This window comes from Schistocerca gregaria, chromosome 2, assembly GCF_023897955.1.
Source record: "Schistocerca gregaria isolate iqSchGreg1 chromosome 2, iqSchGreg1.2, whole genome shotgun sequence".
Taxonomy (NCBI): domain Eukaryota; kingdom Metazoa; phylum Arthropoda; class Insecta; order Orthoptera; family Acrididae; genus Schistocerca; species Schistocerca gregaria.
In genome coordinates this window covers 38,763,452-38,778,778 of record NC_064921.1, presented here as the reverse complement: position 1 = coordinate 38,778,778, position 15,327 = coordinate 38,763,452, and the positions used below count along the sequence as shown (strand labels likewise).

General features: G+C 44.9%; 1 protein-coding gene across 3 annotated transcripts in view; it reads left to right on the top strand.

Moving 5' to 3' along the window:
* Nucleotides 1-15,327, top strand: part of LOC126336277 (caskin-2) — a 942,083-nt gene that overhangs the window by 201,061 nt on the left and 725,695 nt on the right. Inside the window, exon 2 of one of the 3 annotated variants that reach the window (XM_049999788.1) lies at nucleotides 3,097-3,141. The exons of the other annotated variants lie outside the window; for them this stretch is intronic. The gene's annotated coding sequence lies outside the window, so the exon portion shown is untranslated. The remainder of the gene's footprint in view (nucleotides 1-3,096; nucleotides 3,142-15,327) is intronic. 3 annotated transcript variants of the gene reach the window in all.

Here is a 15,327-nt window from a genome sequence, read left to right as displayed (position 1 = left end):
AAAGAACCAGAGGTTGTACAGAGTTTCAGAGAGAGCATAAGGGAACAATTGACAGGAATAGGGGAAAGAAATACAGTAGAAGAAGAATGGGTAGCTCTGAGGGATGTAGTAGTGAAGGCAGCAGAGGATAAAGTAGGTACAAAGACGAGGGCTGCTAGAAATCCTTGGGTAACAGAAGAAATATTGAATTTAATTGATGAAAGGAGAAAATATAAAAATGCAGTAAATGAAGCAGGCAAAAAGGAATACAAACGTCTAAAAAATGAGATCGAGAGGAAGTGCAAAATGGCTAAACAGGGATGGCTAGAGGATAAATGTAAGGATGTAGAGGCTTATCTCACTAGGGGTAAGATAGATACTGCCTACAGGAAAATTAAAGAGACCTTTGGAGAGAAGAGAACCACGTGTATGAATATCAAGAGCTCAGATGGCAACCCAGTTCTAAGCAAAGAAGGGAAGGCAGAAAGGTGGAAGGAGTATATAGAAGGTTTATACAAGGGTGATGTACTTGAGGAAAATATTATGGAAATGGAAGAGGATGTAGATGAAGACGAAATGGGTGATACGATATTGCGTGAAGAGTTTGACAGAGCACTGAAAGACCTGAGTCGGGACAAGGCCCCCGGAGTAGACAACATTCCATTAGAACTACTGACGGCCTTGGGAGAGCCAGTCATGACAAAACTCTACCAGCTGGTGAGCAAGATGTATGAGACAGGCCAAATACCCTCAGACTTCAAGAAGAATATAATAATTCCAATCCCAAAGAAAGCAGGTGCTGACAGATGCGAAAATTACCGAACTATCAGTTTAATAAGTCACAGCTGCAAAATACTAACGCGAATTCTTTACAGACGAATGGAAAAACTGGTAGATGCGGACCTCGGGGAGGATCAGTTTGGATTCCGTCGAAATGTTGGAACACGTGAGGCAATACTGACCTTACGACTTATCTTAGAAGAAAGATTAAGAAAAGGCAAACCTACGTTTCTAAAATTTGTAGACTTAGAGAAAGCTTTTGCCAATGTTGACTGGAATACTCTTTTTCAAATTCTAAAGGTGGCAGGGGTAAAATACAGGGAGCGAAAGGCTATTTACAATTTGTACAGAAACCAGATGGCAGTCATAAGAGTCGAGGGGCATGAAAGGGAAGCGGTGGTTGGGAAAGGAGTGAGACAGGGTTGTAGCCTCTCCCCGATGTTATTCAATCTGTATATTGAGCAAGCAGTAAAGGAAACAAAAGAAAAATTTGGAGTAGGTATTAAAATTCATGGAGACGAAGTAAAAACTTTGAGGTTCGCCGATGACATTGTAATTCTGTCAGAGACGGCAAAGGACTTGGAAGAGCAGTTGAACGGAATGGACAGTGTCTTGAAAGGAGGATATAAGATGAACATCAACAAAAGCAAAACGAGGATAATGGAATGTAGTCAAATTAAATCGGGTGATGCTGAGGGAATTAGATTAGGAAATGAGACACTTAAAGTAGTAAAGGAGTTTTGCTATTTAGGAAGTAAAATAACTGATGATGGTCGAAGTAGAGAGGATATAAAATGTAGACTGGCAATGGCAAGGAAAGCGTTTCTGAAGAAGAGAAATTTGTTAACTTCGAATATAGATTTATGTACCAGGAAGTCGTTTCTGAAAGTATTTGTTTGGAGTGTAGCCATGTATGGAAGTGAAACATGGACGATAACTAGTTTGGACAAGAAGAGAATAGAAGCTTTCGAAATGTGGTGCTACAGAAGAATACTGAAGATAAGGTGGATAGATCACGTAACTAATGAGGAGATATTGAATAGGATTGGGGAGAAGAGAAGTTTGTGGCACAACTTGACTAGAAGAAGGGATCGGTTGGTAGGACATGTTTTGAGGCATCAAGGGATCACAAATTTAGCATTGGAGGGCAGCGTGGAGGGTAAAAATCGTAGAGGGAGACCGAGAGATGAGTACACTAAGCAGATTCAGAAGGATGTAGGTTGCAGTAGGTACTGGGAGATGAAGCAGCTTGCACAGGATAGAGTAGCATGGAGAGCTGCATCAAACCAGTCTCAGGACTGAAGACAACAACAACAACAATAATATCGATGTTAAAAACTTGGTGTGTGTGACATTTTGAGAATTATTATTATTATTATTATTATTATTATTATTATTTGTCAGTAGAGGACTTGCTGTGCCCTATTTCTAGGCACTTCGTTGATTTTGTGTTTCAGCTAAAGTAATGTTGTTCAAAGATTTATCTTCATATAACCTATATGGATGAGCAAATAAGTCCAAATAATTACCTGCTCACATTCGAAGTAAAGTGCAAGTCTCCCACTTTTTTCTCCTTTTAACCTTTTTTTTATTAAGTTAATAAATCTGGTTATACGCTCAGTCGCAAATTTTAGTGCTGTGAAGAATGGGAATCGAGCAGAAATCAAGTTCGAAGAATCGCAAAAGTTTGTTGTGTGGCCGTATCTGAGAAAATAATTGTTACCATCATCCATTTGCGTTGTTCTTTTCTTTTTTGTTTGTTTTTCTACGTCAGATGGGACATTCTGAGGGAAGGTTGTTTCGTCGTGAACCGATTTAGTAAGTACATAATTCCAGACGTAAAATAAATAAATAAATAAATAAATGCGAACATAGGGAATTTGCGGTATCATTTACAAATAACACGCTACAGCAAAAAGCTGTTAAGTTAATGCGATAATCTACTATACTTCCGTCAATAATGGAAATAAGTTCAGGCCGTCTCCACCATATTTGTATTGTTTATTGTAATTTTCGTCTTTTCACAACTTACAACTTACCTGACCTTTTTTTTATAAACGACGTTCTTTCTACGTCAGCCTCGTTTTGGCCCATTTGCTCAGTATTTTGTAGGACTGCAGATACCGGTGCCACGCCACAAAATAACCCTTGTTATCTGAAGCAAAACAGAGCGTTCCTTATACAATTCGTAACATGGTCTCTGACTTCATTATGTTCCTTAGGACACAGACAACAGTAAGCTGGTAGTTAGGCGCTCATCATGGAGCGCAAATTGGCCACGACGCACAGTAACCACTAAGGCGGCCTACATTCATTTCGTGTTTTCCTCCTTTTCAGGTAAGAGCCGCCGCGCCGCTGTAGTCGCAGTAGCTGCGCCGAGTTGTAAGTACCCTTTGACTCCCGTTTCCCTACGCAGCCAAAAAATTTTTTAGTATGATCTTTGAGCAACTAGTTGCCGTCGGAGCGCAGCGCCCCTGGTGTGGCGGCCGGAACGAAGCTGCAACGAGCGCTCCGTGGAGCCCCTTTGCCGCGGTGTTAGCCGTTGGCGGGCGACACGTGTGAGTTATCGAGTACCGACGTGCCTCGTGCTTTGATTTGTCAGAAGGGCGCCGAGCTATCAGGGCTGTGTTCACTGTCATTCTGTTTGTTGCATGTGGATACCCGTGTATTCGAAGGGCTGTCTGATTGCAATATCTGGTTAGCATTTTAAGCAGATTCATTTGCTGATATCTCATTATAATTTGTTGTATGCGTTAGCCTTATGCGGTGGGGCTTGTGAATCTTTAGCCAGGTGTGCTTTAGTACAAGCGTTACCTGTTCTTGTGCGTCTTCCTTTAATTCTTCTGATTTTAAAAGTAAATGATTGGTCGTGTAATTTTCAGTTGGAGGCGCAGTGAAATGTTTAGTATTACCACTTACCACGGATGATAAATTGTTTGTTACAGAATGTGTGTCTATTTTGCTGTTTTATTAGCCTATTTATAATTTGCTTTTGTGTTCTGGTCTTTCGAAGCTAACACCAAAGCCTACGTTGTCTAAGAAATCCTGTGGTGCCTATGTTCTGTTTAAGTGGCTCAGACAACTTTACTTTTAGCAGGACGGATTTTGTTTTCTCCGAACTGCTATGGACTAATGGGTGTACTGATGAGTTTTGAATGTCATGCGATTGTCCTCACAGCTGCTTTAATGATTTAGTAGAACGAAAAAATTTTCTAATGTGAAATTATTAAATCCATTGGTTGACTTGTTAAGACAGTTAGGTTGTGTTGGTTTCCATAAGAGCTCATATTAATTAATTCTACCCTAAGAGTATTTATGTGATGCATGGCTGTGTGTTGGAGTTGTAATTAAAATTACTTGTGCAGCAGGAAACCGTCAAACTGTCGCTAATAATGTCTGGTACTCGAGTGCTGATACGTGTTACCTAGGATCGGCTCGCACGTACTCGGTTTGCTTAGCCGGCCGGCTGCGTACGTTATTCGGGGTGCACACGCTCGGCAGGTGTGTTGGCTGCCTCGTGCGCTGTTTCCTCGAACCGCAGCCACACATTACTTAGTGTTGCTGTTCAAGTTAACTTTTTATTTGTAGAAATTCTGAATTGGCATCCGTCAACTTTCGGCCTTCGCCTTATGGAAATTTTGATGTATGTTCGGATACCAACATATAACTTAATCTGTTATATCTTATTCTTGTGTTATTGGAAAAAAAGGTGTTAAATCTTTAATTGATGTTTTCCTTAGTGTAAATATCTTGCCTAGGTATTAGTCTTAAATTGTTCTTCATTTTCTGGAGAATGGTTTTAGTTTATTTTTAATCAGTCATGTTTAAATTATGTATTATTCTCACCATTTTATAATTAAGGCTGTGCTAGTCTGTTCGGGTACAGTTCTTAAGAGTTACATCTGCTTTTATTACGCCTTTAGCCTTATTACATTCTGTGCCTTGTATGTTTTTGTGTTAAAATTAACTTTAAATTTTTGTGTAAATTATTTAAACTGGCGCTGAATTCTAAATGAGTTTATAATTGAAAAAGAAGCTTAATTGAGTGCTACACTATTGAAATTATATAAAATAAATTTGTGTTGTACCAGTGAATGAAATCCACACCGGTCGAGCTCTTTTCGTGGCTGAATGAAGCCATTTCATTTAGGCAGCTGAGAAAACTGAAGTATCCACAGGCGGAGGAGGAAGGGAAAAACTGTACGTGGTTTGAGAGGATACGTGATGTTATTGTAGCGCATACGAATTTGAGTCAAATTCGCTACGAGACTTTCGTAGTGTGCGCACGTGACAGTGTGGGGTGTCGTAAGCCCGTCGCGGGCTCTCCCGCCAGAAGGTGGCCCACAACTGCTGCCTACCGGGACGGAGTGCAGGTCCGGTCTAGGTACGCACGTACTCTATCGCGGTCTGATCCGGAGAGCTTCCTGAGCGTGGAAGGACCTCGCCGTCAACCCCTACCGTTCGTGGAAACACATCCCACGCGAGGACGCGCATCGTCCAGCTGAAAAAAGGCACCACGATACTGTCGCAACACACGACGACGCGGGACGTGACCTGACGTCACAGCCTGTGGCTCCGACACCTCGAAGGCAGGGGTAACATTTCAAAAGTGGCACCCCTCGCCGTAGTCGCCGACGACGGTCATTCCGGGTGGTGCAGAGTAGTGATTCACCATCGCAGAATTCGTTCGTCAACAGTCCACGACACCATTCCAGACGCAGCCGACTGCGTTGTGACAGCGGCAGTACTGTTTAGCGTTGCAGGCAGTCCGTTACCTGTTGTGCGCTCGGTGCGGAGTCCCTCGTCGTGGTCGACGTCGGCCGTGACGCCGAGTATGGCTGACCTCGCGTTCCCACGCAGCCGAAACTCGCGCCACTGTCACACCAGACCGCCCCAGAAGCCTGGCTACTGCTCGACTCGAGCCACAGAGGGTCACACTCTGCCCGGTACTGGTACTGTTTCACAGGAGTGCGCGTCCTCGACGTGTGAAGCTTTTGTGCCTGTCACGGATAATTGCAACTCTCACCGTGTAACACACCTGCCGACGACCGAGCTACACTGGCGTTCCACCCAATCTCGTGGGCTTCCATTGTTTCTTCCAGGCAGTCTGTTGACTAAGGGTGGCTACAAAACAACGTTTTGAATGTTAGTGCGGATGTTTTAGGTGCAGCTTACTAGCGTACTGTGCATTCTGACCTCAGCGAAGCATTATTTCAGAATTGCTGCTAGACAGAGGGCCGTAACATCCCCCCCCCCCCCCCCCCCCCCACACACACACAAGCATTACAAATTCCACGCAGTTACAGGGCAAAAATGAGCTGAAGTTAGCCGAGTGGGGACACGTGGATGGCCAGCGTGCTGGCCGACTGAAACAGAATGCCGAACGTGGAGGGTAGCAGAGGCGACGGGTCGTGGCCGCACGTGGGTTGGGGGGTGGGGGGGGGCAGCCCTCCGCAACCCCACACCGCTCCCGAACACCACCGTAATTTTATTATCCATTTTGGGCTTTAAAATTGCATCAAATTAGCAGCTTTTTAAAGAAAAATTCACAACTTAGTGTGGTTCATTGTGCCAGTCATATCTATATATTTCAAGAAACACAAATTAGGAACTAATGCTATTTTATGAAGTTAGAAATATTTTCATGTAGGTAATTACCACACTTCGACTCGACGAAAAACTCCATACAGGTGTCGTCAATGGAAAAAAAAACCACGTAACTAAGGAAAAACGAATGAAATAAATGAATGTTTGAGAATCATACTATTATTCTGGCACACATTCCTTGCATCCGCTCTTTTTATTCCGAGATGATCCTTCCTCGATTGATTCGACTAAGAAGTATCGGCCTCTCCAGGACACATTATTATCATCCAACTTTTTATTCTTATTGTTAGACCCGCTGGCAAGCTCTGAACGATCAGCTCTCGACGAAGATGATTTACTGTCAGTGTCATCACCAATTTGGATATGAAGTCAAATCGACGTTGATTTTTGCTTTCGTCATACGTTTTGTAGCTGGCCGATGTGACGGAGAGGTTCCTGGCGCTTCGGTCCGGAACCGCGCTGCTGCTACGGTCACAGGTTCCAATCCTGCCTCTGGCATGGATGTGAGTGATGTCCTTATCTTAGTTAGGTTTAAGTAGTTCTTGGGGACTGATGCCCTCAGGTGTTAAGTCCCATAGTGCTTAGAGCGATTTGAACGATTGAACGTTTTGTAGTGTCGTAGCCGTTCGTTCCTACACCTGATCTAAATGAAATGATAACTTTCGCAGGTCATATCCTGGTGTTTCGGTGGCCCAATTCACGCTGTACCTCATACTGAAAATGTCGACTCCAGACTTCTTGCAGTAATAAAATGCAGTTGTCACCGGCTTGTTGTTGTCCACCCACACGTCGTGGTGCACCGATGAGGTCTCGCCCCACCAACATTTGCCATCTCCGTACTCATAGCCGAGTTACCTACGGCGGTGTTCCCGCTGATACCACACAAAAGCCCTGCTAATCGTACCACTGCTTGCGTTGGGCTTCTTCAGTACTGACATGAGAGTCATTCCGCCACTGTTTTTCCCGAGTTAAATGTTGGCTTTTGCCATATTTAGTTGCTTTGTTCGCCATATATATCCTAAATTGCCGTCGTCTACGTAACGGGACAAGTGTATCATCGACACAGGTAAAGTCGCGGATTTCGTAGTTTGCTGGCAGTTTATGAACCTATTGAATAATTAAGAACTCGGAGTTGCCGGATCCTTTTCTTCCATGGTACGGTGGGTACTAAGAGTCATCAAATCGTAATCCCTTGACAACGATATTGCAACGTTTTCGGGACAGCGCATCGCAGTACATTGGCTTGCCTGTGGAAAAAAGCGAGTGTAGTGATTGTCAGGCCGATTCCATAATACAGCTCAAAACAGAGGTACTAACGCATTTATTTGATCTATGTCTGTCAGGCGATATGAATTCCCATTCAGTGTGGCATTGACTCGCGTGGAATTTGATTTCACTTTTGTCCGTGTGACAATGTCCTCGACAAGATAGGAGTAAAAAGGAGTCCCGAAAGGTCTTCAGAGCTGGGATAAAGTAAATTTTACGAGATCCATTCGATTGTGGATGTTTTAAATTTTATAATATTTTTGCTGGAGCAGCTGTTTATGGTCTGGACGGTGTCTTTTTCCCAAACAAAATTTCTTCCTCTAAAGTCACCGCTCGACGGAATGCCACTGTCTAATGTCACGGTGGCCCTGTGCGTTCGTAGGCGATCCCACCTCACGTTCTGTCGCTGCTCTTGCCGATTCGCCTTCACGACGGGAGAGAAGTGTGGCGCTGGTATTGTCTTAGTCGTAGAAAAGGAGAATTTTGTTAAAATTCAGTAAAGGCGCGGTGGGCCAGAGGCAGGAGTGGCGGTGTGTAAATGGCTGACGTATGGGAATTTGCCCGTGCCATTGTTCCTGTCTCCCTCTGACACTACGTCAGAAGCGAGGGGAAAAGCAGTATAAATAGTCAGGCACTTTTAACTTGAAGGTGTGCTAGGTCGGTCGAGAGTTGGGTCTACGCTTATAGGGGCCAGTCTGGCAGCGATGTTGTAAATATTTTTTGTAAACCTGATCTTTATTTCTATGTACTTGTTCGGGTTGTATTCTACCTCCGGGGACACAGCACCGGGTCGGGTTGGAACGGCAGCCGGGTACTTGGAGATTGCACGTTCTACCTAAAGGAGGGCAGTGACAGGGGCCTGCAGCGGGTCCAGGACGGACCACGTCCGCTTCCCAACTGGCGTACCGGGGTCCGGGCGAAGCGTGCACTGCAGGGGGGCACGGCAGTGCCGAAGCAGCGCCAGAGATGGCGGCGGGTGTTGCCGACCGGCAAGCACCACTAGCGGTAAGTTGCGGCACCGCATCCAGGAGGGCGGAGGTTCGAGTCCGGCCTGTCACGGGAGCAGCGGTATCCCGAGGGCCACGGGTGACCAGTACGTCCACCTTCGTCCCACGGCGCAGGCCAAACGGGGTGGAGGGCAGCGAGGACTGGGGACTGTATCAGTCTCGGAGTCGCCGGCAGCTGCGCGACATAAGATGCGGCACATCCGTGGGCGGCGACCGGGCAGAGCGCGGCGCGGCCGACTCGCAGCTGAGCGGCCTCCACGACGGAGCAGCGGCGTCGGCATACCGGGAGTTGCCGAACTGGCCGGACAGCGCTGTGGGCGGCACGCCGACACTGCGATGCACCCGTCGTAGTGCTGTAAAGTATGTGAATAAAGAAACGCTTCCAAATACCGCCGTATCACTCCGCACTGCCCTCGACGCTGTCCAACTCGCTCGGCCTCCGGACGAAATACGGCGCGGTAGGTCCCGGCTTCAGCTCGGCCATGTGGAGTGCCGGGCTCTACCGTCGACACCCCGCAGCAGTCTGCTGTCAGACCCGTATTGTGACGGACACTCGCCATTTTCCGGAAGGATGTAAACGTCTCCTGAGTCGAGGTCGATATCTGCAGCTGAGGCAACTTGTACAGTTATTCTGGTGCCCTACTCGTGTCTGACAATCTGAAATAAACGATACAGATTATACGAATTTTATAGAAATGATGAATACGAATAAAACAGACAGTAAAAACAAAATTTACGTGAAGAACACGGATCTCTTAAACAGCTTCACTGCGGAAGCAACACGAGTCCCTGAGACCGGATAACTGAGACACACACAGAGCAGTAGCTGTCTGGCAGACCGATAGCAAACTTACCTCAGAGGGAGGAGCAGCCCAGGATACGCAGTAGGTGTCGGATAGGCGGGAACGGGCAACCACGAACCTACCTGCTGTCCGAGGAGGCGCCGTGCGCCCGGCCCGGTGTTCTGTGACGTGGCCCCCCGGCCGAGGCAGCCGCCGGCGGTGCCGCTGTTCCGGCACGTATCCCCACGCTCCGGTCAGCCGTGCTCTCGCCGCGCCGTACGCGGACGTCGGCCATTAAATACAAAGCACTGTCAACTGCAAAGCCCAAACTGCCCCCACCCTTAGCGTCCGTTCCTGCTCTCGTAACGCAGTCTGACGGACACACGTCTGCTGCAGTGTTCGGCCTCCACGCTGTTTTCCCCAAACTGAAGGAAAGCTGTTACAAGGTCCACGTGACAGGCCCCAGACTCTGGGCAGCCACAGCCCGGGTGTGTCATTCTCAAGAGAGAAGACTGCGTTGCCCCTTTATCTATAAGTGCGGCAGACTCCGCAGCATTTTAGCTGCATCGTCAGGTGCAATCTGTACAAACCGGTCGAAACAAAACATAACTAAACGGAGAAAGTACATTTGGGGTGATCGTAGTCACGAAATCGAAACATTTTCAGATTTAAAAAAGAGAATGCGATGACCCAGAGTTCGTAATCGGAAAATTTTCGCTGAGGAGCGGACGTCAAAATAGAACCACACAGAACGCTCCCGTGCTACCTACAAAGGATGAGATTAAGAAGAAATTCTTCTTGACGGACTGCAGGCAGCTGAAACACTAATTCCACTCACCGTGAGCAGCCGAGTCCCCATATGCCCAATTGGTGATCGAAGCCCTGCCTGTATTTCATCATTTACAGAACAACGTAACGGCTAACGGTCACCCACTTGCCTAAAAGAGATTAAGAACCATATTGGTAAGAACCCTGTTATATTATCTTCAGTCGTACTTAATACTCCCAAAAGTACCCTGGTCAATACAATTCGAAGACATAGCACGCAACTGACATGATGTAAATGCAGGAAATGAATATCCTTTTGCTATAAGAAGGTACGCGAGATACCTGCCATCGATTCGAGGTTGAATTGAGTCAGTCACACCGAGCAGTTTAGTTCACTCTTCAGCACGGCGAACGGCCTTTGCACCTGCTAGGATTCCAACATTGAGCTTATCGGAAGACCGCGACGACAGATGTCATTCATCGCTCCGCCAACCACCAACCATCCTAGTAAAAAGACAGCCCCCAGATCACTTTGAGTAGATTGCTGAACGTGCCTGTGTCTAAAACTCCTGCTGACCGCGAGTACCAAACTATCCATTATTACATTGGCTATTCGAATGGCTATGATGAACAGTTTGTCAACATCATATCTAGAGAGGTCTTCAGAAAAACGATCCGAGTTGTAAAAATTCCTTGCCCTTCCTAACTCTTACAAATTCAAGTCAGGATACGTTTTCCAAGTACGCATACCACAGAATGTTACCTTAGCAGAATTTCTGACGAAATCGCTTGGCGATTATGCTCAAACAACACTCAACCAGCTTAACTGACTCCCAAAAGTGTGAGTCCAGTTTACAGGCATATACAAAAGTTTTCCGATAAATTGAAAACTACTGGCGTATTTTGTATATGTTGTGATGGCCGTCCAATGAGATACATCGCCCAGACTGATAGAATAACCTGGCAATGTCGAAATCGACCTTAAATATTCGCAACGTAGTCGTACTCTCATTACCCTGCCCAGAAATCTCCACATTTTATTTACGTAAAGTAATGCCAAAACTTAAATATTCTTGAGACAGAGGAGATTATGCGTTCCTTGAAAATGTTCAAAAATGGCTCTGAGCACTATGGGACTTAACATCTGTCCCCTAGAACTTAGAACTACTTAAACCTAACTAAGCTGAGGACATCACACACATCCATGCCCGAGGCAGGGTCGAACCTGCGACCGTAGCGGCTGCGCGGGTCCAGACTGTAGCGCCTAGAACCGCTCGTCCATTCCGGCCGGCTACAGGCAGCCGCAAAGGCGTCCGCAGTACTCGGCAGTACACTATTGACACGCATCAGTAGGCATTGTGCAGTCGCTTATAGCGCGTTACTTCTTCTTCATATTCTTAGCGTCTGCTGAAATGAATAGTCATCGCACCAATATGCCTTTATCGTAGAGTATCCTGATATTGAAAAGCGTTGATAAGCAACTAGTTCAGTTCTATCGATAGGAAAAACGGAAAGGTTTGCTTCATTTTATAAAACAGTAAAATAGGACGTCTCTTGTATAGAGCGAGGACATTCTAGCACGGCGTGCATACTTCCTTAGAACATAGAGAGAAAACGAGAAAGAGCTCTTATCTTAACCCAACTCCAACTATTAGGTCGTAAAATAACAACTTCATCTGAATTTCGTGCACTTCCCTCTAGAAGAATGTATTAACATTACATTACACGCTCGCTTCAGTCAGTAGTGAAGTAACTTAAATCACTTAATAAAAGAAGTCTTCTGGTCCAGACCTCATACCAATTAGGTTTCTTCCGGAGTATGCTGATCCATTAGCTCGATACTTAACAATCATATACAACCGTTCGCTCTACGGAAGATCCGACCCAAAGACTGGAAAGTTGCACAGATCACACCAATATTCAAGAAAGGTAGTAGGAGCAAGCCACTAAATTACAGGCCCATATTGTTAACGTCGATATGCAGCAGGATTTCGGAACATTATAAATTAAGTCGAAGAAAAGAGTCTGTTGACACACAGTCAACATGGGTTTAGAAAACATCGTTCCTGTGAAACACAACTAGCTCTTTATTCACATGTAGTGCTGAGTGCTATTGACAAGCGATTTGAGATCGATTTCGTATTTCTGGATTTCCGGAAGGCTTTTGACACTGTACCACACAAGCGGCTCGTAGTGAGATTGCGTTCGTATGTGTGGTCTCAGTTATGTGACTTGATTTTTGTGATTTCCAGTCAGAGAGATCACAGTTCGTAGTAGTTGACAGAAAGTCATCGAGTAAAACAGAAGTGATTTCAGGCGTTCCCCAAGGTAGTGTTGTAGGCCCTTTGCTGTTCCTTATCTATATAAACGATTTGGGAGACAATCTGAGGAGCCGTCTTCGGTTGTTTGCAGATGACACTGTCGTTTATCGACTAATAAAGTCATCAGAAGATCGAAACAAACTGCAAAAGGATTTAGAAAAGATATCTGAATGGTGCGAAAAGTGGCAGTTGACCCTAAATAACAAGAAGTGTGAGGTCATCCACATGAGTGCGAAAAGAAACTCACCAAACTTCGGTTACACGATAAATCAGTCTAATCTAAAAGCCGTAAATTCAACTAAATACCTAGGTATTACAATTACGAATAACTTAAACTGGAAAGAACACATAAAAATGCTGTGGGGAAGACTAACCAAAGACTGCATTTTGTTGGTAGGACACTTAGAAAATGTGACAGACCTACTAAGGAGACTGCCTACACTACACTTGTCCGTCCTGTTTTAGAATACTGCTGCGCGGTGTGGTATCCTTACCAGAAAGGACTGACGGAGTGCATCGAAAAAGTTCAAAGAATGGCAGCACGTTTTGTATTATCGCGAAATATGGATGAGAGTGTCACAGAAATGATACAGGATTTGGGCTGGACATCATTAAAAGAAAGGCTTTTTCGTTGCGACGGAATCTTCTCACGAAATCCATGTATCCATGTAGATGCAGATTAGACAGTGGCACAATTTTCATTTCATTTTTTTCATTTCTTACGCTTTCGTCTAGAATATATTAAAATGGAAATTACCGTTGTCTCGTACACGCACAGTTACATTCTAGGACCCTAAAAGGATTTTAATTTCCCGTTCTTTTCGGTTGCTTTTCTGTAGCTCTGAGATAATGGAATGTAAGTTTGTTTTCATCGTTGGACTTATATAAAATACAGTTCAGGAACGGTGTTAACATTTTGATTGGACGCTGTTATATCAGTCGTGTGTCCAAGCAATAGCAGTATGCAGCGCGCTCAACTAAAACGGCAACTGTAAAGTGAATGGGTTAGAATAAATGAGCGAATAAACCCAATAACATGTTGTTTCCTGAAACCAGGCAGCACAGTGTTAAAACACATACAGTCAGCGTGACGAGCCGATGACTCCCGGCATCTTTTCGTGTCATTAAGCTTTTCTTTGACTTCCTGATTCGCTTTGTATCGGCAGCGCACCAAGGAGAGACGAGGCAGCTGCTTCACTCCGCACAGCGGGCGGCAATAGCCGCGTGGGTCACGGCCAGCTGCCGACCTCGTCGCTTACAGTCTCCAATATGTCTCACGTGCTTCCCCGAGAGTGGATGCAGACGTGACTTTCCGTCCACCGTTAAAAACATTTTAGATATGTTAGCGATATTTCTTATACAGCAACATCTATCCTAGAACCCACCAAACGTAAAGCGGCCAGCGACTACTTTTATCACTTCAAACTTTTCACAATATGTACGGTGTTTAGCATTACTTCGAAGTATCACAATAACTATGAGCCGTAACGAAAAGAAAACCGACTTCATTATGAAGCTGCAATGTGCGGTTATAGTTTGCGGAAAAATAATATTTCTTTTACCGAATAGTTTCCTCAAAATCGAATGAGAAAGAATGCGCAGCGAAGAACACGTGCGAATCCCAAACCAGTTTCTTGTATTTTTTTACGCAGTAACTGAAAGTTTTACCTACTTCTGCGCTCTTTGGGCGCCGACGACTCAGCTCTCGCCGCTCCGGCACACTCACGCCTCCTACTATTCCCGTGCAGTACGGTTTCTGCAATTTTCGGAGGCGTTTTGGATGATCCGGGTTTCGGCTAACCGGGATATTATTGTGCTTGCTGGTACTTTTTTTTAGTAATTATTTTTGAGATAGTGATAAAATTTATTCTTGGTACGAAACTCTGTTCAGTAGGTGCGATCAGTCCATTTGAACGTTTTACCACTGCACAACACTTGTTCCTGACGAAAATTGTCTTGCTCTCCCCTGGTTTCCTTGTCGGTTTCTCACACTGCCCTGTACCAGAACCGGCAACATTTAGCCAAATGTTCCCTCCCTTCTCAGAATTGTCCGTAATAGACATAGTAGTGTGGGCCGACTCGAATAAACAGTTAAAAATAGAACAAAAAGTGTCGCATGCACCTGTCAGAGAAAATACATCTAGAACAACTATAGATACTGAAAAACGTCGTTGACGGGTGTGATTTTAAGGCAGAGGCTCATGAAACTGATACTGTGACACATCCTAACGTGAGCAAATATTATTTTCAACACAAACTTATGTTTTTTTTAATGGACACCCCTTTTTTATTTCTTATGGAATCAATAACGTGAAAAACCGCTCGGTCACAGCGGCCGGCTCAAGGGCGGCATATTGAAGACCTATGGAAACGTACGAAAAAACTTTTGAGTTTCCCGTTCATCGATAAACAAAATTCATTGTATATGTTTATTAGCTTCAGGTGTTGTGTATTTCTAAGTTCTAGGGGACTGATCACCATAGATGTTAAGTCCCATAGTGCTCTGAGCCATTTGAACCATTTATTAGTTCAAAAAAATGGTTCAAATGACTCTGAGCACTATGGGACTTAACATCTGATGTCATCAGTCCCCTAGAACTTAAAACTACTTAAACCTAGCTAACCTAAGGACATTACAACATCCATGCCCGAGGCAGGATTCGAACCTGCGACCGTAGCAGTCGCGCGGTTCCGGACTGTGCGCCTAGAACCGCTAGACCACCGCGGCCGGCCCATTTATTAGTTTCAGAAATATATAGACGTGCCAAATCGGATAAATCTTTTTGTTATAAGCTGTATAAAGATTTTTGTAAATGA